Source organism: Panulirus ornatus, chromosome 10 (genome assembly GCF_036320965.1).
Source record: "Panulirus ornatus isolate Po-2019 chromosome 10, ASM3632096v1, whole genome shotgun sequence".
Lineage (NCBI taxonomy): Eukaryota > Metazoa > Arthropoda > Malacostraca > Decapoda > Palinuridae > Panulirus > Panulirus ornatus.
Window position 1 is genome coordinate 18886424 of NC_092233.1, and position 24146 is coordinate 18910569.

Genomic DNA, 24146 nt, shown 5'->3' on the forward strand with positions numbered 1-24146 from the left:
TTTTTGCTTCGCACGCTCAAGAACTTCAACTTTCCCCCCACCGACTCACCGGGTTACCACCTTTCCCGCCGAGGAAACGCCCAGCTCTACACCAGAACCCGCCTGTGACCACCCGACGGGCCAATCCAGAGACCGGATTCGCATTCCTGTCGGAGGGGGGAGGCGTGTCTGGACCAATCGGGAGCAGGCTGGTGGGTGCGGCCGCCTCGCCCAGTCGCTGCTCCTCGCAACAGCTGATGGTTAGTGCTTCCCTGACCGCTGCAGGTGAAGGGTCTGTGTGCCACCTCCGTCTGGGATCAGGTGTTCTGTCCTGTCCTGCCAACCTTCCCTAGTCGCTTACTTCTTTTGGAAACCAGAAAGATAAATATATAAGAAACAAGAGAAATCACTGTGTTGAAAGATTGTGTCAGACACACCCTGTTGTATCACGAGAAAAGAGGGAGGTGATATTTGTGTTAACTTAGCAACGTGTGTGAAACAAACTATATATCTTTGGCCATGTACAGATCCAGCGGAATGAACTGCGCGTCATGAGCTGTGCTCTCGTGCACCTGTGGTGATCTATAGCCTCACCAGCTCACCTTTCCTGGTAAGTGTTCGATTCGTAGTGTACTTTGACGAATGTGTATGTGTGCGTTGAATGGTACATTTCAGCATGCCTTAAGCTCTGTTGTTTATACCCGCTGGAATACGAGAAAACATGGAGCAAGTAGATTTAGTCGAGGATCATTTCATGGGTTGTCCTCATACATAAACCACTTTATGCAGATATATATATATATATATATATATATATATATATATATATATATATATATATATATATATATATATATATATATATGGAAAATCAGCAGAAACGAACCCTGGAATATCTCTGATAGTAATACAAGAAGAAGTGTAGCACTAATGTACTACGAGCAGTACTGTCGAACTTCTTCCAGCAAGACTGGGCTCGTCTGCTATAGAGTCTTCCCTTCGTGGACACCGAGACACGCAGGGGTCGTGTGGTGCAGCCTATTTGCTGTGGTGCCATACGTATTCTGTCACCTCCATTCCTTTCTACCGTTTTCGCAAATCTCAGATTCCTCGAGTGTAACAGGTGAAACTTGGCTAAGCCAGCACCTGATGACTCTCAAAGTCAAAAGGTGTTTTTTACTGATAGTTTACGGTATATACATTTATGTGTCATGGACTCGTGTAATTAGGTCCTTTCATCTGTAACTATTTGCGATATTTAACCTGGAGAACGATTAAGTACGTGACAATACAGTAGTTAATCTGAAAGCAAAGCCTGTAATTTGACATCATATTGTACACCAAACCACTTACAGTAACCCTACATATCTGTCTCAATCCTAACACTGTAATACTAGTATGGTTCATACTAGAATTGTTCTATACGACCTAGTGTTGCATTGACTGGCAGTATAGAACACAAGACGTTCCGTCTGAGGTGCAGAAATTCGTGAGGATATCACCACGAACCTTAGTTCTGATACCATTTACCATCGTAAGTCAAGCTAGGCTCTTGGCTTGCAAGCAACTTCGTCTTGTTTATTCTCCTCATTTCATCAAATGATTCATCACCCGAAAATATAACGATGAGCTGTAAGTGCCCCAGGCGAGGGGTGCGACCACCCAGCCAACACCACGCCTGACTCAGGTTGAAACCCTTTGGCATCTGAGTCACAAACCCTCATCGCCAGGGAGAACGAACATCTTCGTATCCTGAATGAGACGTGAACCCTTGCCTATTATAATCATTACCGAAAAAAAGAAGTACTTAGTTGTAGGTGTGTGTGTGTGTGTGTGTGTGTGTCCTGGGTGGGACAGATGGAGGGAATCCCCTTCGCCCTGGGGCGGGCCAGTGGCTCTCCCGGCAGCAGGAAACCTACTTCTTTGTGCTCCTCCCGACCCTCTTACTGGAAGGTGGATGTTGGTCTGTGACGAGAGGGTGGCCACGTAGCCAGTCAGGAAGTGGAGGGATGAAGAAAATGATTCTGAAGTATGATCACTGACGAGACATTTTATATATATATATATGAACTTAACTTCCTTTGCGCCCCTCTTCCTTCACTCCCACGCACCTGTTCACCCTCCACCCACCCACACATCCCTCCCTCACCTATCACACCCTAGGGCACCAGGGAGCGTGTCTGGACTTCATGACTCCCCGCCCTCTCTATCAAGTGTCGCATCCCTCAGTGTTCTCAGATCTACCCCGTCTCGTGTATCAAGTGTCGCCCCGCCCAGTGTAGTAAGCTTTTACCCCACCCCTTGTGTGTGTGTGTGTGTGTGTGTGTGTGTGTGTGTGTGTGTGTGAAGTGCTTGGTACGTGGCACATATCAGAGTCTTCCATGTGTCTAACGGCTCCCTAGCCCAATGTGTCAAGTGGTGCCGTGTGTCAGATGTTGTCTATATCGTCTTTCATAACATATCACCCTGTAACTTGCGTGTCAAGTGTTACTTCGTCCTGAGTGTCAAGTGTCCTTCCTCTCCCAGTGTCAAATGTCTTAACTAACTCGTGTGCTAAAGGCCGAACGAACCACTTAGCGTGTAAAGTTTTGACACGCCTCAGGTGTCATGTGTAGTGTCATCCAGTGCCTTAGAATTTCGCAACGTCGGGCGTGTCAAGTGTCACGTGACACTGTGTGTTAAGAAGCACCTGATGTGTCAAGTGGAGCTGTAAATCCATTACCTTAGATTTCATACTCCTTAATGGTGGAACTTCACTGTATGTTCATTATAACATGATCACTATTCACATCCACTATATCCAGTGGTATTGCACTTACATCCACTGGCGTTCATTTTGGCCTACGTTCTCCCTCGTATTCGCTAGGGCAATACGTTGATGAAGTGTACTGAAAGGGTATTTTTCTACGGCTTTAGCCATGGGTAATTGACCCACGTTGCACCTTAATTCCAGTTATTACTGATTCATAAACCATTCTGGCTCGGTAAGCCTTCCTCACTGTTACCAGTAGTGATGAAGTCTTATAGTTCTATTGTACATTGTTTCTTTTACATCCGAGGCTTATGAACATTTAGTGTGGATCGCGTCCCGATTTCATATTTCGTAAGGGATTCAGTACCACGCCAAAGAGGTGAGTAAAACGTTCGTACTTATTGGTGAACATCTTGATAGTCTAGGAGTCTCACTGGGGGTAATGATGAGACGATAAGAGATATTATCTACTTGCTTACGAATCCTTGCGAAGAGGTATGGCCAAAGAACAGGAGGTAGCGAAAGTCGTATGTTTTAAGTGTTGTCAATTGTCATGTGTAAAATGGAGGGATTATATATTTGTGAACTGAAAGCCAGCCGCCCTGTGCGCGGGGTTAGAAAAAAAAAACAGCTGCCTGGGACACAGAAGTAACAATTGACAGCCACTGAAGTGTTGGCACCAATACGCAGGCCGTCACTGACGTTCCCGTTATAAGATCACCGGGGAGTATACCTGTATACACCTCCCAGAACTACGTACGAGAGAGAGACGAGAGAGAGAGAGAGAGAGAGAGAGAGAGAGAGAGAGAGAGAGAGAGAGAGAGAGAGAGAAGTGAACGCAAGGAAATACCTTTACAGCAGTAGCGTAGTAGATTTACCGAGTGACTTGCCGAGAGGATGTGGTTCATAATGGATTTTTTTTTTTTTTGGGGTGGGATGATGGAAGTTTTTTTTAGAGACTGGATAATTCCCTTTGAATGAGAGGGAACGGTATTTAAAGAATATCCTCAACTTCCGGATAAGGTCAGTAGGACCCAGAGGCCCTTGTGGTGACCGAAGTGTGTGTTACGTATTGCGGTTCTTTCACGACTGATGATTTGCTAAGATATAAAGGTATTCAAACAGCAACAAACCAAAAGGGTTTTAACGAAGCTGTTTGTGATAATCGAAGAGATGAGAAACTCATTGATTGGTGTGATAAACGTACATACACGTACGTAGTAACTAAGGATGTCACACACGGAAATTTTCACATCTGAATCGGTCCATCTCCACAAATCTCAATCTTTATAATAGATGAGGTTGGGTAGTCTATAGATCTACAGGAGGAAAGACTGTTCTGAGTTTGTGTTGGACAAGTGATCTTGGAGAGCATGTTTAGAGTGTCAAGAAATGTGTATAAATGATTGAAAGAAGAAAATGATATACGATTGAATTCTATATCAATACTGTTCTATTGAATTATGATAAATGCTCAGTATAAGAATGGAAAATGCAGCGAGATTTTGATGATGAAATATAAGAACATCAGTGTCATCTAGATTGCAACAAAAATATAAGTATTTCTGTCTTCGTTAAGTCAATGCAATGTTGCCTGTCACTTATAAGCTCATATATTCATTTCAAGGAAAACCTGATCGTGTATATTGCTCGTGAACTACAGTCAGCTGGTTGAGAAATGTGATTTGAAAGTAGACTTTCATTTGTGTGTCAAGAATAAAGAAAATTGGATCGGCACTTAATTGACAACTTGCATCTAAGTTCTAGATTATATAAAACTTTATTTATATCGATATTTGTATTAAGGCCAATGCTGAGAAAAACAGTCTCCTGCTATACAAATCAGAGGATGAAAAACATCGAGTTACATACATAACAGAAAAAGAAATATGCTGAAATCTAACAAGCCTGAATTACAAGAGAGAGTCAGATTCGACAAGAGAAGAATGAAATATCCTTGACACGTCAGTGTCCTGTACAATGTTTTGTTGACAGACTCCAACTCTTCCGTTTCGATTAATCTTTGCTGATACGTTTCTAAAGTTTCTGAAATCTGGTAAGCTACGAGTCTTGTATTACTAACTGTCAGTGGTATCATTCTGTGGTTTTAAAAATCTATGTTAGTCGTTATATCATCTATACAAATAGCAGTTAAGATCGAGTCTTACAAACATCAAGTCTTCAGGTCTTCCAGGAATACTGAATACGGCTTTCTTAGTAGTGAACCTCTCTAGATCGTTTGAATATGATATCAGAAATTAATTCAGCTATGAATGAACCCTCTTATTTTTCCGGCATGAAGATGAATCGTCCAAAAAAGGTTGCTTGGCTGTGAGTTATCTTTTCAAGGAGAGTAAAAGACGCTTTCATTTTCCGGTACGAAATAATAGTCTAACTGAGGATTATATTGGATTGTATTGTTCCCTCTCCCATCCATGAATTTTCTTTAAGGTTTTGAAATAAATCAAATGTTTCAAAACGTCTTTTAAAAGATTATGCTGTTGAATAAGTATGTGTGTCTTCCATAGGCTAATATCACTTCCCCCCTGTTCATGCCAAATACCTTTGCGTCTATTACGTACAGCCCTCTTTCTCCTGCATCCAACTAGCTCAATCTCTTCTCTCTGAGGGACACACCTTTAACAATCACTTAGGGATGAGGTGCGCCAGGCAGTCTCACATTAGTCTTAATGCTCTATACGTATTCGATACTCCTTAAGGTTATGTGCCACAAGTTAAAGGACTTTACGAAAACAAATCATATCTAGTTTTGGAATGGGTTCTTTCAGTATTATGGGCTTGCTAGTAGATTATACATCAGTTTTATCACAGTATTTTATTTTATGTGAGTTTCTGATCGTCAAAACCTCCACGATATGAAAACACGATTAGGTAAAGATATAGTAGAGGCGAGTCTACTGTAAAATAGATTCAAGCTTACGACAAGAACCTCTATGGTGTAAGCATATGACAAAGACTTCTTAAGTGTAAGCTTAGAACAAAAACCTCTATGGTGTAAGCTTAGGACAAAAACCTTTATGGTCTTAGCTTCTGGCATAAAACCCTGTATGATCAAAGCCTTCAGTGGTACGTTACATACAACACGATAGATCCTTCGATGCTTCAAGCCTACAACACATTAAACTATACAGTAGAGCATACTAATACGAGATGCTATACTCCAAGGGTCTGTCACAATAAATGTGTCAGTAGTAGAAGCATGTGGTATCGTCAACGAGCACTAAGTCCTTCTTAAATACAACTCTCTTGCCTCCAATATGCTGTGGACAACCAGTACTTCAGTGATCACCAGTGACTTAAAAAAAAAAGATGAAAATGGAAAGTTACGAACCTCTGTCGAGAATACAAAATAGATGATTTGTCCTTGGTGTGTCCAAAGCCAATCCCATAAAATATGTTTAATTATATGGCTTTCAGGAGGGTTCTGTACCCATGCCTTGGTGCAGGGTTGTGCTTCGCCCTCTTTTGGGTGTGGGAAAACATAATTTGCATACACAGTGGAAATTACCCTTTCGCTTTATATTCTATGCACCGTATGGTGTAAAACGTATATTTAAATCGCTAACCGTTCGTGTGACAGTGGTTTGTACTCTTAGAAGCGTATTGCTTCGGATTGTAAGTCAAATATGACACTTTGCACCTCTTATGTTAGAACGAGAGATTTATCATAACTAAACAGTATGCAAACATAACGCCACCATCTGGGGATGGTAGAAATGTACAATTAAACCTTTTCTAAGGCCAAATACATATATATAGAGAGAAAAGTAACAAAAGAATAATCACAGGCTAGAAAATAGGTTTATTCTTGGTATGTTTTCTAATTGCTCTCCACAAATGGCCACGAGTGTTGACGCTGGAGCCGAGGCATTGAGGGACATCTGTCATGTTTGCAGTCACACGCTTTCACCCCTCATAAGAAAATGACAAAAGTCAAGATGCAAATGGGGTCTCGGGTTTTATTGGCAGTTTAAGATCACACGTAGGTGTTTGGCTTTTCAAACTTGGCAAATATCTAATTCCCTGTGAAAAACTAAGCCCGTTATTCAAACATTTGTAACCAAAATAAGAGGTTCTCTCAGTGATTTTCTCAAGGGGGGGGAGAAAAAAAAAAGGAAATCCTAATATACTATGAGTTTTTTGTAATGATAGTTTAAGGTTTTCCATAATGTCATACGGTTGTTTGAACACATCGTCTACGTATGTTAGACACAGGCCCATCTGTTGTATATGGTTCGTAACTCAGGGTCATGTGAAAGTCAGTGACCATCAGAGGTCCTTTTTTTTTTCTCTCTCTTCTACCATCACCATTTGCCACCTGAATCCATGTTCATTTTCTTTCGCCAATAACTAGAATAAAGGAAAAAAAGAGAGAGAGAGTGAGAGGGCTGCTTAAACAGATGTGCCATCTAAATCATCAACATTTTTTGGGTATGGACCGCTGAGACGAGGCTCAATGAGAGAGAGAGAGAGAGAGAGAGAGAGAGAGAGAGAGAGAGAGAGAGAGAGAGAGAGAGAGAGAGAGAGAGAGGAGAAAAGAGAAGTCAAGACAGTAGAACAGACACAAAGATCTCGTAATGAAAGATGATTGAGGTGATTTCCTAAAGCTCTTATTTAAAGCTATCTCGGTCGCATCTTTACTGCATGAACGATCGGGCAGAAGGTTCTCATGATACGTGGTAAATTATCTCTCCTCAGATCGGAAGAAGGGCTTGTACTGAGTCTTTCCTTCGACATATCTCTTTTTTTTTTCTTCTTCTTCTTCTTCCTTTTTGTAACATGACCTGACCTAATGTAATAGACCAGGGCTCAGCCTGCATCGGCCGTCCTCGTGAGAAATTATTGGAAAGTTTGGGCTACGGAGGCGTGAGGTCGACGGCGACTTATGCTGAAGTAGTGGTGGTCTGAGTCGTGAATATATTCGTTAGGCACATTGTCATGCGGAGGAGGGACGTTTTTTCTCTCTCTCTCTCGCGCTCTCACATCTTTCCCCTGTCTATGCAATATCTTTTTCTTATATCTGCTTCCCGTCTCTCTCTCTCTCTCTCTCTCTCTCTCTCTCTCTCTCTCTCTCTCTCTCTCTCTCTCTCTCTCTATCTATCTATCTATCTATCTATCTATCTATCTACCCATTTACCAATCTATCCATCTATCAATCTATTTGTCTATCTGTCTATCTCTGTCGCCACCAGCACTTCACCAAGTACTCCCACCGATACCGCTCACCACCATCACACCAACCACCCACCACCAGAAACCTCCACTAAGACACCAGCTGAAAACAAGCACAAGCAGCACCTATAACCATCACTAACCACAACTACCACATCAACCACACACACACTAGAACCACCACGCTAACCACGTATCACCATACCAGGCAAGACTGCCACCGAACCATCATCACCATCCACCACTACCACTAGAACCGAGAGATGACACCCATCGACCTTGGTGCACGAGGCAGGTTGCTGCCTCAGCGTTCTCACGCCCACACGCCACCACTCCTGTGACACCCGCGCCGACTTCCTGCAATCCTGAGAAGCTGTGATCGCCTTGAAGATAGCGTGGCAACGCGTCCGAGACTCCTGGTGTTCTATAAGGGCGTTGCCAAGAGGGTTCTGTGGGACTCGGGGAGGAGGGACTGGGCTGTCGCGTGGGTCGGTGGCTCCCCAGCGTTGGCAACACCTCAACGCCAACGCGGAAGATGAGCATTTCTTCGCTTGCAGTGGGGGAGGGGACAAAAAAAAAAAAAGACAGTGTCCTTGTCTCAGCAGCGCTTCACCACTAGCAAAAACTGGTTAAAACTAACATTCCCGTTGCACCGTTAACCCTTGCCCTTGCCCGGTGTCGCATCGGGACGAGGCCCGCCAGGTGTTGCCTCTTTAAACCCTCATTCTATGGGAGAGTCAAGAAGAGAAAAGAATATGATGTGTCAATCCCATGTACATGATGGGTATCACTTCCTCCCTCTCCCTCCTTCATCGTGTGGAAAGCAAATCTACCACTCGTAGATTACAGTCATTGCTTCCTCATTCATCATACAGTGGTAAAAACGTCCACTGCGGTTAGCCTGTTTCACCTCCAAGTGAAGACAGCTCCAGAATTCTCTTCAGTGAAACACGACGGCCTCACCCGGAGTTATACACCTTTACTGGACGAAGCAAATCCCGTTTGCTTATAATGTCAAGCGTAATAATAGTTAAGGGAGATTTTACAAGAAGTTATCAGATTACATGACCTGACCTCATGTGTAGGTTGCTCAGATATACGTAATAAAACACGTTTCGTTTTTTTTTTTTCACTTATACGCAGGAAATGGATGCCCTGAGCAAGATACAGATGACCTGTAGTTATCTAGTGATAATGATTTTTAAGAATATGCCCACGTTACTGGTGGTAATCAAAGTATTCATGATAGTAGCACCAGTGAGGAATATTCTGCCCTCATATGTTGGCAGGAACGGTAGGTCGGCTGCTCCACCCTCACATGTTGGTAAAGGACAGTAGAGGCCGTTCCACCCTCACATGTTGGCAGAAGCATTGATAGCTTTTCCATTCTTTTATGTTGGCAGCATCAGCGGAGGCACCTCCACCTTCATATGTTGGCAGAAACAATGGAAGCTTGTTCCAGCCTCAAGATGATAGTGGCGGCTGTGGAGGACGATCCAACCCACCATACACAACTCGACCCTGAACCGCCAACAAAGATTACGATCTTGGATAAAAACTTGATTTCCCTGGCCATTAATCGGTGTAATGGTACTTTGAGAGAGAGACTTACCTCTTTATAATGCCTGGGACACGCGCGAGGAGGTAGACATCAGGTGTTCTACAACTTTATGCCCGTGCTCAAGATTACCGAGATGTTGGCGGTGATCGACCACTTCAAGTGTAGACATGAAGGTTAAATGGTTCTATCGTCTTCCCACGGTGATGTTCTGAGGTTACCGGGGCTTCAGAAGATTTGAGGAGAATTCTCTCTCACGTCTCTTTGAGTTCTGTTATACCCGACCACTCTTAAGCGCCCTCCCGTTGCATTACGTGAGACCTTGAGGAGCGCGTTTGGGAAGGCGATTTTGCTCTCCGTTGCGGAAACCCCACTATTATGTCAGCATGACGGGGCTTTTGTGTTGTGAGAGGCCGGCGGCAGAGGGGTTAGCCAGTCACAGACGCTTCGAAGTACTTCGAACTCGCCTCCTTCATCTCTTACATGTCCATACAGTGTGTTTCTCACCACTTTAATTTTACCATCTTATCAAAATCTGTGCTCTTATAACGATATCTTTTCCTAAACCCGAAATAACTGGGAATATAGTTGCTAACAATAAGAAATTTTAAAAAGAATAATCCTGGATTAGTAACAACGGAGAAGGAAAAAGTAGAAGAATGAATGCTCTTGAGACAACGGTGAGGAACTCAGGAGTAGTACAGTAAAGCAAGAGAGATTATCCATCACTCATAATATCTTCTGACACAAATCTCAGCGTCAAGATAGACCTTCAAGATTACACAGCGAGTGAGTGCTATTCCGTCTTGATATATGCTTTCCCGACTAGTTGAATTACAATGAGTTTGTACTTCAGTATTCATAGGATCGTCTCACTATCTCCATGCATGATGTAGCAGAATCTTTATGCATATCTCACCGCTCACTATGAATACCTCACCATCAGTATGGATACCTTAAAACTTGTATGAATATTATGGATATCCTCTCACCGCACTACAGACCAAAGAGACTGCAGACGACTTGAAGGGGTCGGTTAAGATCAGCTTTGCCAAAGTGTCATATTAATCACATATGATAGGCCTTGATTCATAGCCTGAGCTACATAACCCTCATCCTTTATCTTGATCAACTAGTCTGTTCAAGTGTGGCTCAGGCAGCCGTTCCCTGCGTCTCATTAGGTGAATTAGACGCCATATCGACAGACCCTGATTCTCATGGCGCTAGTTTTTACCCGGCTGCTGCAAGATAAACATCGTCCCGCTTAAATGAATGTTTGCAACGAGTGTGTCAGCATGTGCTACCTTCTCTTGACGATGTGTAAATCACTCGGCTTTTTTGTTAAACTCTAATATTATATATATATATATATATATATATATATATATATATATATATATATATATATATATATATATATATATACATATATATATATATATATATATATATATATATATATATATATATATATATATATATATATATATATATATATATATATATATATATATATTTCTTTTTCTTTCATACTATTCGCCATTTCCCGCGTTAGCGAGGTAGCGTTAAGAAACAGAGGACTGGGCCTTTGAGGGAATATCCTCATCTGGCCCCCTTCTCTGTTCCTTCTTTGGGGGGGAAAAAAAAAAAGAGGTGAGGATTTCCAGCCCCCCGCTCCCTTCCCTTTTAGTCGCCTTCTACGACACGCAGGGAATACGTGGGAAGTATTCTTTCTCCCCTATCCCCAGGGATGATATATATATATATATATATATATATATATATATATATATATATATATATATATATATATATATATATGAAGGAATGAACTAGGCTTTACGTTACAATGGCGTTATTAAGAACTGGAGAAGGTTCGTTCCTCAAACTACTACCGTAAGGAAACATTATCATTATCCCTCACTACCTCCATCATGCAGCTCTCAAGACTCTCTCATCCAGTCTGCCCTGCAAGATCACGTCATTCAACCCTCAATACCACCTCCTCCGGCCCCCTCAAGTCATCCAGACCCTCAAAACTCCGTCATCCACCTTGCTAAGCCCCTTAACCCACCCTGCTATGCCCCGTCATCCACCCTTCTATGCCCCGTTAACCAACCAGGTTTCCTCCATGTCATCCACCTTGTCTCCCTCACTCCGTCTGCTGTTCACATTCTCATTAACATAAGATCAACGATACGAACGAACCATTTGCGTAACATGTAATGAAGGTATCTATCCACTTTACATATATATATATATATATATATATATATATATATATATATATATATATATATATATATATATATATATATATATATATATATATATATATATATATATATATATATACTCAGTTATTTACAATCTATTTATGAATGTTCGTAGTATATACATTTTCATGGAAACACTGAAAATAACCGATTTTACTTTTCACCATCTGCCATTTCTTTTGTTTTTTGCCCTTGAATCAAAAACACCTGCTCTCAAAGACTATTGCAATATCTCTCAGTCATACATATTTCGACAGAATTTACTCACAACTTTCAATGAACCTCACAATCAACTTACAGGAAAATGAAAGATGTATTAAGATATATATCTTTTTTTTCAAGAAAGGCATCTCTTACCATGATAACCGCTTCCTCCATACTATATCATCCCTACCCCGATCTTCTCTCCCTGCGGTCATTCATTGAGCCACCCGCATCCAATGGGTCGATTCCGTGTTTGAAAAGACGAACTTTCTCTGACGTCATCCGCTGGTGTGGTCCGAACACAGATGAGCGAAGATGAGGAGTGTGTAGAGTGTGTGTGTGTGTGTGTGTGTGTGTGTGTGTGTGTGTGTGTGTGTGTGTGTAGGGGTGCATTCGGGTAAAGGCAGAGTGGAATGGAGATAGAAGAGTCTCTCACTCACAAGGTAAATCATCAACACCACATGAACTTCATAGTTGGTGAGTGATGGTCGGTTTGGCCTAATTCTATTCACATAAAATAACCCACGGAAGATGCTGAAGCATACAGCTCAAATGTGAGGCCTTAGGCAAGATCTGCATTGTTGCTATGGTCATCTGAGGAGATCTGCCAACATTCTCCCAACCTACTACTCTCCGTCACCTAGCTATTTAGGGTGAGAGAGGAGTGTCTTCCATCGGTGTATATCATCCATAAGCTCCGTCAGGGACGAAGCTAAAAGGGCTATGACAGTATTATACCATGCCTACACCCATATAACCACCACGCCGCCACCAACACCACAATACCGTAACATCAACGCGGATTCACACCGTCACATCGCCGTAACCACATCGTCACACTCACAGTATTCACAGGAACAGGTTTCTCTCCAAGGACGTCGTTTCTTGTACCAAAAAGCAACGGTTTTCCACACACTTATCTTCCGTAATTTGTGATTTTTCGTATTCGAGCAAGGAGGCTCCAAACGTCGGCCAGATACATTTTTTGCAAAGCTTTAGTCCCTACAGAATTATCACTACGAATAATTCAGATAAACAAGAAGATGCTCCTGTAATATTATGAAACCAGCAATGAATGTATCATGAATCATATATATATATATATATATATATATATATATATATATATATATATATTTTTTTTTTTTTTTTTTTTTTTATACTTTGTCGCTGTCTCCCGCGTTTGCGAGGTAGCGCAAGGAAACAGACGAAAGAAATGGCCCAACCCCCCCCCCCCATACACATGTACATACACACGTCCAGACACGCAAATATACATACCTACACAGCTTTCCATGGTTTACCCCAGACGCTACACATGCCTTGCTTCAATCCACTGACAGCACGTCAACCCCTGTATACCACATGACTCCAATTCACTCTATTTCTTGCCCTCCTTTCACCCTCCTGCATGTTCAGGCCCCGATCACACAAAATCTTTTTCACTCCATCTTTCCACCTCCAATTTGGTCTCCCTCTTCTCCTCGTTCCCTCCACCTCCGACACATATATCCTCTTGGTCAATCTCTCCTCACTCATATAAAGAGAAAAAGAAAGATAGAAAGAAAGAAAGAGTGTGTGTGTAAATCATATGATATGGGTTTTAATCATTCAAATTTAAAATGATTATATAATGCATTCTCATTTATCATGATCACATTCTACAAGAGACTTACATACCCACAATCATCACACAACACTGTTGTTAAACTCTCCTGCAGACTTTTACGAGTTTCTCTGGCATTGGTTTAAGGCCCCCAAAGATCTGCCTTTTGCTTTGGAAGGTTGCCATGCTGGGACCTGAAGGCCAGTAGGGTCGGCAGCAAGATGGGCTCACTTACTGGCTCAAGATCCGTCCTGGGTGACGCTTGCAGACAGTAAGACGGTGTGGGTGGGTCAGGCACGGGAGGGAGGCCAACAGGAATAGTGGAGGGTGGGAGTGAGGGGAGGGAGGAGGTCTGGGTTCGGGGCGAGAGGGTCGTCCAGGGGAGTTGAGAGAGAGAGAGAGAGAGAGAGAGAGAGAGAGAGAGAGAGAGAGAGAGAGAGAGAGAGAGAGAGAGAGAGAGGAGCGAGTTGGGGGAGGTGGATGCAAGAACGCGTGGGGGACGAGCGGGTCGAGGACGAGCCGGGAGGGTTGGTGGGGCTGATGAAGGGCAAAAGAGTAAAAAGAAATCGCAAAAGGCTGATAAAAAGAATAGCGGGAGTGTGTATAGGGCGTCGAGCGGGGTGACGGGGGGCAAGGGTATCGCAGAGAGAGAGAGAGAGAGACTGGGTCCTCTCTCTCTCTCACACACCAGCTAAGCTCCGCCGGGACCCCGCCTGTCGTCGTAACCAGGTATTGTCACGAGTCCACGCCATCAACACGCAGACAATAGGTGAGTTGCTTCGAGTCATTTCGAAGCAGCTTCGGAGGGCGAGAGAGTGAGACGTCATCCAGTCAACCCTAAACCTTTTATTTCTTCGCTTTTTCATGGGCAAGCTCATACATCTTTTTTTTTTTACCCCTTTCCCTACATTTCTTTAACTGTCTTACGAGCTACAAAATGATTTTATCAAGTCATACATAACTCCTGTTCTACATGATTTCGTCAGCCTCTCCCCCTCATGAATAACCTCAGGGGTCGTCTACAGCGACCCAGATCCTCCGGTACTCAGCATATTTCTACATGCAGGAACCGTTCTCCACCCGTCACCTACATGTACTATCATCCCATCTATCTTTACCGTAAAGCAACCCATTCTTGTGGCCCTTAATCCTTCTATAGCTTTCCGATGGTTCCCAAGAGCCCTCTCTCTCTCTCTCTCTCTCTCTCTCTCTCTCTCTCTCTCTCTCTCTCTCTCCGTACGTTGCATGACACCTCCCGTGGCAGGGTTTCTCCCTCCCATGGCCATGCACCCCACATCATAACCGTTTAGCCCCACATCATTTTCTCTTCACCTTGTTCGATCAGTTCCCACACACTGGCCGCTCCGCTCCCTCCTGATCCCTTGACGGGTCATGAGGCCTCTGATCCTCATGAGACCATCTTCCGTGACTCATTTTCCCTGCCTCATTTTACGTGTCTCATCCTTCGCCGCCCCCACACCTCCCCTTTCCCATTCTTTTTTTTTTCTCTCTCTCTCTCGACGACAAAGAGAAACAATACTGTTAATCAAGCAAAACATGTAGGGAGGGGTACGCTATAGTGTTGCGTGATGGAAAAGTCTGGTTGTAAGTACTCTCTCTCTCTCTCTCTCTCTCTCTCTCTCTCTCTCTCTCTCTCTCTCTCTCTCTCTCTGTTTTCTCTGTCTCACTGTATATGTGTGTGTGTGTGTGTGTGTGTGTGTGTGTGTGTGTGTGTGTGTGTCGTCTGTTGGTTTCTGTGCCTGAACCCCCAGTGTTTGGTGATTTCTGTGTCCCATCCATTGTTGTCTGGTAATTTCTGTTCCTCATACCTCGTTGCATTGAGGTTTTTGTGCTGAAACCACTAAGCCTGTTGCTCTCTGTGCCCATCTTTGGTGCGTTCTGTTTAATGTGTCCATTCTAAGTTGCCTGCTGTTTTCTGTGTTTCATCTCTCGTTGTCTGCTGTTTTGTATGTACTCATCTTCCATTGTAAGTTCTTTATCCTCTTATCGTCTATTGCTTTCTTTCTCATAAGGATGTTTGTTGGTTGCTGGTGTTATAATCCCCGTTATCTGCTGTTTTCTGTGTCTGATTTCTTTGTCTCAAATCCCGTCCTATGCTTTTTCTTTTTTTTCATTTCCACCCTTTGCTGTTTTCTCTGGTCACATTTTCCCCTATCATTTGCTGCTTTTACCACATCTCCTGTGTTGTTTTTCGTTCCTCATGTTCCTCGTCCTTTCTCGCCTTCTCGTCCTCCTCCTCCTCCTCATCCTCATGTCCTCTCCTCCAGCGAGGCCACACCAGCACCATCACCAACACGACCTCCTCCTCCTCCTCCTCCTCCTCCTCCCCCTCCGCCCCCTCCGCCGCCCCCGCCAAGGTTTGCGGCCGCGGCCCCATTGAGAAGACACCACCGTTACCCCATGGAAGATGCCAGGCAGCCCAGGCGGACCATGTCACTTCCCGAACCTCACTCACACCCTCATAACCGTCACCCACCAATGGACGAAAATGGGACATTCCTTCCCCCCGTGTGTGTGTGTGTGGACAATGTCATCACTCGTCTTCACATATTTGTCATTTTCCATGAAGTATAAAGCCGAATAGGGAGGTTTAGTACCATTTGTCCAAACCATTACGACTCATTTTCTCCGGCATGCGATGCCATATGGAGATGCCATTAACATTTACCCTCACGTTATGGTGATAATGTTTCTTGCTGTTGTTGTCCGAGAGTGAGGCAATCTTCCTCCTTGGCCAGTCGTTCTTGTCCAGTGTGAAAACCTCAGCACCAGTCAGTACACTGGACGCTTGGAGAAGGTCGCCAGTACTTCCTTCTTCCTTCTTCTTCTTCTTCTTCTTTCTGCTGGCGGGAGGGAACCTTGGAAAGTACGGCTACTCTGTGACCTCTCGCCCTGGCCGAGATATGGTATCGAGCCACAATTTAAACACCTTCATTTGACGGTGTGGGATCATGTTTTGGCTGAAATTGGATGGGTCACTCAGGTCTTTATGAAGGTGTTGAGGAGCGTCACACACGCGCATACCAGGAACAAACAACTTGCGTGAGTGTAATTTCGTCTCCCTTTTAAACACGCTAATCTATTCACCCTTGCCAAATTCATCGCTACAACTCAATCCTCAACACATGGAGAGGTAGGTGTGTTCGATCAGCACAGCGGCTGAACGCCCTCCCCACCCTCAGACCACTACATCCTCGAGCTTGAGCAATCCTTTACCTGACAGTGAATGGCTCCTTTTGTGCACCTTAATGTGATAAGATGACAGGCTCACCCTTTCTGAAGAGGTGGCGGAGCTCTACACTTAGCGCCTCAAGCAAGCTTTCCCCCCCATTGTCTGTACGTCAAGACTGGAGACCATCAGGCCGATCTCCATGCCTTACAGGGGTCGCGCACCCACCCAGTCATATCAGTTAAGTTCAGGTTCTTCCTCATGGGTTATGCAGGGCTCGTGGCACACTCAGCCAGTCTCTCTCTCTCTCTCTCTCTCTCTCTCTCTCTCTCTCTCTCTCTCTCTCTCTCTCTCTCTCTCTCTCTCTCTCCTACAGAGGTAAAGACGCTGATGCTGCTGCTACTACAACACCCACGTCTACTACAGAGTCGTAACATTTACTCCAGTGTCTCTAGGTGAAGATCCACTTCTCGTGCTGAGCTGGAAAGAATTAAATGAGTTTTTGACGATGATAAAATCGGATTTGAAAACATGTGAATGAATATAGATTTTCTAACTCGATAACGAAGTCTCCTTTAACCTCATGTTTACCATCTTACATGACCAGAACGACAGATTTTTGCGTTAAACTATCATAATTCCAGGTTTAAAACCACATCACCAGGACGGCAGACTTACACACCATACCACCAGGACAACAATAGATCCACACCTTACCAGGTCACCAGGTTTACAACCACACCACCAAAACAACTGATATAAACACAGCTCCATCAGTACCAGGACACTTGACGTACACAGTGTGACCGCGTCCGTCCATCCGTGTGTCTGTCTGTCTCCGTCTGCCGTGCGGTGCTCGGCGTCATGTTCATCTTACATTCAGACAGGCTTAGGACTCGATGGTTCGTGACCCGCAGCGCAGCATCATTACCGTGGGCAGGAGGAGTGGTTTCTGCCGACCGGATTGGCAGTCCACACCCACACGGAGACTACACGTACCTCTTGTCTGGCCATAAAACCCACCTTTTAAGTCATCTGATTGGCATAAGAGAACCAAAAGGAATTCGTAAATAAGGATACGTATTCTTGGTGGATTCTGCCTTACGGCACGGCTCGTCCCCTGCCACCAACCTCCTCCAGCCCTCTGTCCAACTCCTCCTTCCTCCTACATCCGTGATTCTACAACGTGTTTGGATCTTATCCACTACCAATGATAGCTGGTCCCTCACTGCACTTTGTAGATTATTAAGAACAGGTTTTTTTTTCTCTCAGTCGTCTGTGGCAGAGGAATGTTAGGAGTTAGTAGTCATGATGCGGTCAGGTAAATGAAGGGAGGTGATGGCACCATGTACGTACCCTCGTCATGGCTAGGGGCTGGTGAGGTGATTCCACCTTAAGCCTCGTCTACGACGAGAGCCTCTCTCTCTCTCTCTCTCTCTCTCTCTCTCTCTCTCTCTCTCTCTCTCTCTCTCTCTCTCTCTCTCTCCTGACAGCGCACTACCTCGTGTATGCGGCGGTGTTATGCAAATTAAGACAGCTCAGAATCACCGAATCCTACTCACTGGATGTGTCGTAAAAGTACTTTATTTGCTAAGTTCAGAGAGGGTGATGCCTATACATTAGACAAGGAATAAGGAAAGGAACGATGCTTATGTCATGGAATGATCAGTCTTTATCTCGAGTTGATCCTTTGCTTACCTTTCATAAACTCAGGTTCTACGCCTTTCCAGCCATCCGTGTCTTCTCATCTACACAGTGCTATACAGTACCGCGGCTTTCACTTCTCACCGTCCAGTTCCTTATTTCTTCATCTCTATTTTCGTATTTAGACGTCTTATTTTCTGATGTTTGTAAAGGTAGTGTATCCTATGATGTCTTCCCATCTTCTGTAATGCATTTCAGACTCCTCCTCTACTACTTTTAGAGTTGTAACTTATCCTGAACTTCTCTTAATCTCTATTGTAAAGATTATAATTTTTTTTTCTACCATTGTAAGAACATCTTCCAGACATCTTCCCAAGGTCTGGTCACTCCAGGATTGCCGTAACCCCCTTCCTATGTCCTTGCCAATCCTTGGGTTTTCCAAGACTTGTTTCCAGTGTTCTCCACTACCACCACCTCCAACTCCTCCTCCTCCTCCTCCTCCTCGTCCTCCTTCTCCAGCCCCTCCTCCTGTTTACTCCACGGAAGATCTGCCCCTGGTTTATCGCTTCCCACTTCCCTATATGTTCAGCGGGTACTACCTCGTCTTGACCGTTCTCCCATGTTCTCAACGCGCATAAGTCCCAGTACCGAATTGTGCGTTCTCCTCTCCTCTCCTTCCCCTCCTCTTCTTCCCCCTTCCTCCCCACACTCTCCCCCTCCTTGCTCCCCAGTTCCACCCAGGGCTTGCTTCTCACCCAGACTTGTTTGCCTTTCACCCTGCTTGACCTCCGACCCGGGCAGCAACGCCTGAGGCCGGAAGATTCACCGGACTCCAGCGATAATAAGGGACGTGAGGCGCATCCCCAACGGTGGCCTCATGAATGATGGGGCGGCGCCACCCATCGGTTTTGGCCCAGCCACTCCTTACGTCCTCATCGTGCTCCTCCTCATACTACCCCTCCTCCTCATATTGTGCCCATGAATGCCGGGACTCCTCAACAGAGAACTGATATTAGTAGCGGCAAATGTGGGAGGAGGTGGAGGTGGAGGAGGAGGAGGAGGCAAGCGACCGAACACCAGCGGTTCAGAGTCGGCTAAAAGCACGTTCATGGTGGCCGGGGTAAGAGCCGGGTCCCCCCCCCATCACGATTTCTGCCTTTCACCTCGCCTCAAGAATTTAACATTTTTTTCTCATTATTTATTGTGATTTAGCCTATAATGGGCGACCACAAGTGCCGGTAAATGGTGAAGACGCTAAGGATGAGCCTTTACAAGGAATGTACTCGGGTCATATAAGGTATGGGTCGTTGGATTTAATTAAGAATTTAACGTAAGCAGTTCAGAGAGAGGCAGTGTTTGGTGTGTCCTTAGGTCATATGCGTCGGTAAGATCAACTTCGTAAGAGATGTATGAGAAGATGAAGGCGTTGCATTGTGTTTATGGTCAACGTTTTCTCTCGGTTAAAGACAGTCAGTACCCCCGGAGGCGTTTAGAAAACGATATGGTGGAGAGGTTCTTCGCCGAGGAGGTTTCAACTCTGTGACGGAAGTTCTCTACTACAGAATCAACAGCAGACATTAAAAAAAAAAGTCTAATTGATAATTGATAATTGATTATGGATGCTTATTTATCGGCAAAATTGTGCCTCTGTACAGCCCACGGTTTTCATACCCTTATACTTTTTCTTCGTCGTCTCGTACGAGCCTGATGATCTACGTAGTTCCCAGGAACCTCGCAGGGAACCCCTCCCAAATTCTTCCAACTCTTAAAACCCGTCCCTCCAGTCGCTTCAACCATGAAGAAAAATATTCAAAACTTTATCTCCAGTCACCGAAAACCTGGAGCTACTTCCTCCTGCGCCGCCTTCGTCTGCCTTATCCAACACATCTTTCTTCATTTTCAATATTTCTTTTTTCGTACTTATTATATCATTCACCTCGCCTGCTTCGTTTGAGTCTCTTAATTCATCTAATCCCCCTTTGTTCTGCCAACTCTAGGAGAGAATCAACAGTTTCGCTTACTTATTTTGCTCGAAGGAATCAAACTCTTTTCTATTAATCTGATCGACTGGCATTACCATATTCGCTTATCATATCTCCATTATATATATCTACTTCATATACTCACAAGGTATTATCGCCTCCTACTCACATTTTATCACCTTTATTACAGTTCACTTAATATACATAATGCTCTTCATTTACCTCTCAATTGTGTCTTCCTTCTTCGTTCTCAATCCTTTTTCTCCTTGATTCCCTTCGGTCTGAATTCTTTTAAGTTGGATTCTAATCTCACAGGCTACCGTAAAAAAGGATACCTTATCTTCTTGTAGGAAAAAAAAAGTCGAAGTTAAGCGCGATACCTTTATCTTCAATAATGATTAGATAACCAAAACCAAATAAAAGGGTTCAAAATCGACTAACAGAGAGGGAGATAGACAGTCTATATATTGCAACTGTTCGAAAATGTTATATCATAAACGTGTCTCTAGTGAAGACTTCCTCGAGTGTGGAATTCTAAAGAGGGTTATGGTGTTGGTGATTTTTCATCCATCTGAGGTTAACACTATATAACTCTACGGAGTCCTAACATACGATTATAGGAATAACATATTTTGGTTTAGGAGGGAACAATTGCCACAATAATACCTGACATGTGATTAAACACCTGTCACTTAACACATGTCGTATACGAGCATATGTCACATGAAGACATGAGAACCTATTATACGAACACATGCCACGTGAACATCTGTCATACCAACACTTTTCATGTGAACACCTGTCATATGACCACTTTAAGAATGCCTCTCACACAATTACATCTTACACAAACACCTGTCCCATAAACAACTGTCGAGTGAACACCTCTCACCTGAACACCTGTGCTACGAACACTCATCATATGAAAACCTCTCCCATATACACAGGTCAAATGAACACCTGTCTCATAAACACATGTTGCATGATCACCTTATCACATGTGTGCAAGTTGCATTCAAGTTCGAAAGAACGATACTTTTACACACACACACACACACACACACACACACACACACACACACACATGCACGCACGCACACACACACACACACATGCCCTACGGGTCGCGGTCAGTGTTTACGACCATATACTTCCAGTCACATACCCACGCTTAAAGGCGTGAGAACGTTGCCCTCCCCACCTGGTCCTCCTTGTCGTTAACCACACAACAAGGGAGACTGAGAGAACCCCTTTTACCCTCCTCTTAAGTGGCAGTAAGTGGCAAAAATCTTACCAGCTACCTTACGCCACCAACATGGATGGACCTCATCAGTAATTTCTGGTCGAGAGCGCTGCACCATCCCCGCCACCGTCGCTTCCTGCCTCTAGAGAGGTCCCTCGTCCCCATGGTTGCAGTTGAACATCACTATCGCATCGACCTTAAATGAGCTCACGCAGACCGTAACAGAAACAGCCCCATTCCAGTTACTGCCAACATTCTAAATGACCCATCATCTTTGGGTAGGAGCTGTCCCATTAACAACCCTTGACCTGCAGTAACCCCTTTGTCTGTGATGTATGTATTATCCACGAATTGTTCAACCCTTATTATCATAACAATTATGATGATAGTAACCTAATGGTAACGATAATCACAATAACGATAATTATAATGATGATAACGATGATAATAATAATGATAATAATAATGATAATAACAATAATAATCATTATAATAATAATTTTAATGATCTCATTATCGTTATCACTATCATCATATCCATGAGGACACAAAAAGAAGAATCATAATCTGTGCGTTTTAGAAGGCGACCATGAAGATGCTCCTCCTCCTTTCCACCTTGTATGACCAATTTCCCACCAGAGGAACGGAGGAAGGAACCAAGAGAGGAGTTTTCTTCTGAAGGTTCATTCGTCTGTTCCTGGCACTATCTCGCTAGGGAGGGAAACGGAGAAAATGAAGAAGAAAATTTATAAATCACCATTTCACACACACACAAACACACACACACACACACACACACACACACACACCCACACACACACACACACCCACACACACACACACCCACACACCCACACACACACACACACACACACCCATGCGACACTCGGTCAATTGTTCCTCTCTCTCTCTCTCTCTCTCTCTCTCTCTCTCTCTCTCTCTCTCTCTCTCTCTCTCTCTCTCTCTCTCTCGCACAGCCCCAGAGCGGCGGCGAGTCCAGCCAATTACTGGGGTCATTTATCAAGACGTCATGCGGCACAACGCCCGCAGCCATAGAAGGTTGCGGGGCGCCGCAAGCTGCCGCAGGGAGTCGCGCCTACTTGGCTTCGCCACTAATGAACAAGGCAAGGGTTCACGGGATCTCCCAGACACAACGTCAAATGATTTGTGACATTACAACGTTAGTCAGTGTGACTGATGACGCTCATCCTAGCTGAATATAACTGAAAGTTTAGCACCTTATGCTACACCGTGTTAAGAATATAACTAAAGTTTAGCACCTTATGCTACACCGTGTTCAGAATATAACTGAAAGTTTAGCACCTTATGCTACACCGTGTTAAGAATATAACTAAAGTCTAGCACCTCAAGCCCCACCGTGTTAAGATAATGTCATCATTAGGAAATACATTAACACGAAGAACGCTGTTTAACATGGGACTTAAAACCATTATGTATAAAATGTAAACAAAGGAATTAATAGGTTTGTCCATATATAGTGTGAGGGAACACTACTCATCCCAGACTGGCCAACACTTGACCTCTTCCGCCCTTCTGTACCCTGATCATTCTCTCTTGTTTGTCGCTTTTTTTTTTTCCTATCCTGCTTGTTTTATCGACTTAGGTTTTTGTATCTTGATAGTCCTGGCTGGTGTGGCGTCTTCTTCAGTTCCATTAATTTCTTAACCCTTCCCTTCCTACCTCTTATAAAAGCAGGGTAGCCCCTTCCTTAAATCCCTGCCACACGAAGGGTGTGTGGTGTCTGCCATCCATTCCCTCAGGCCGCTTGCCACTCGTCTAGACCTGAAGCTCTGTGTGGGTATTCCCTCCAGCACATCAGGTCGTCTGGCTAGGCTGGGTTTAGTGTTTAAAGTGCGGGACTTGTATACAACTTCGCTCCAACACCCTTTCAGCGGTGGATTCCACTGCTTTTGTGGATGTTGCCTGGGTCTTTCTTTCAATATTTTCTACACTGATCAGTAATCTATAAATCTTTCTTTCATGTATCGAAATATCTATCATTCCCCTATAATATTTCTGCAGCAAAGAGAATCTTCAGTCACTTTTATGAAGAGGGTTTTTCTCTTGTTTTCGTCTCCTCACTTACCACTTATTCTACATATTCTTGAACTAACACCCACTTGAGTGGAAGTCTAGCCCTCTGGTGACGCGTGGTAGAACACCCATTGTAAACACCAGTAAAAGCTAACCCTTCCATCGCCGTTGATCCCTGGAGCTGTTAGTGGGGGTCTCGTAGCCACCATCACCGGTGAATGTCTGGGACACTGACACATTCCCGCCACCACCCAGCTCCTCCCGTGCATGGCGTTCCTTCAAGATAAGAATGGAATCCACCGTCGGTAGTCCCACTGGCTCTCTGGCCTTACTAGTAACGACGGAGGATCACTGTCACTCGTATCTTTATCGCCTCCTGAAGGTATGGGAGGTGCCACTGGATAGCCAGCCTGCCCGTGTCGAAGGCCACTCTAAGGGGAATCGTCATCGAAGAACCATACACT

At 44.1% G+C, this 24146-nt stretch overlaps 1 protein-coding gene across 1 annotated transcript in view; it reads left to right on the forward strand.

The window, feature by feature from the left end:
- Positions 1 to 451: 451 nt before the first annotated feature.
- Positions 452 to 24146, forward strand: part of LOC139750819 (uncharacterized) — a 33761-nt gene continuing 10066 nt past the window's right edge. The window contains exon 1 of the mRNA XM_071665586.1: positions 452 to 589. The gene's annotated coding sequence lies outside the window, so the exon portion shown is untranslated. The remainder of the gene's footprint in view (positions 590 to 24146) is intronic.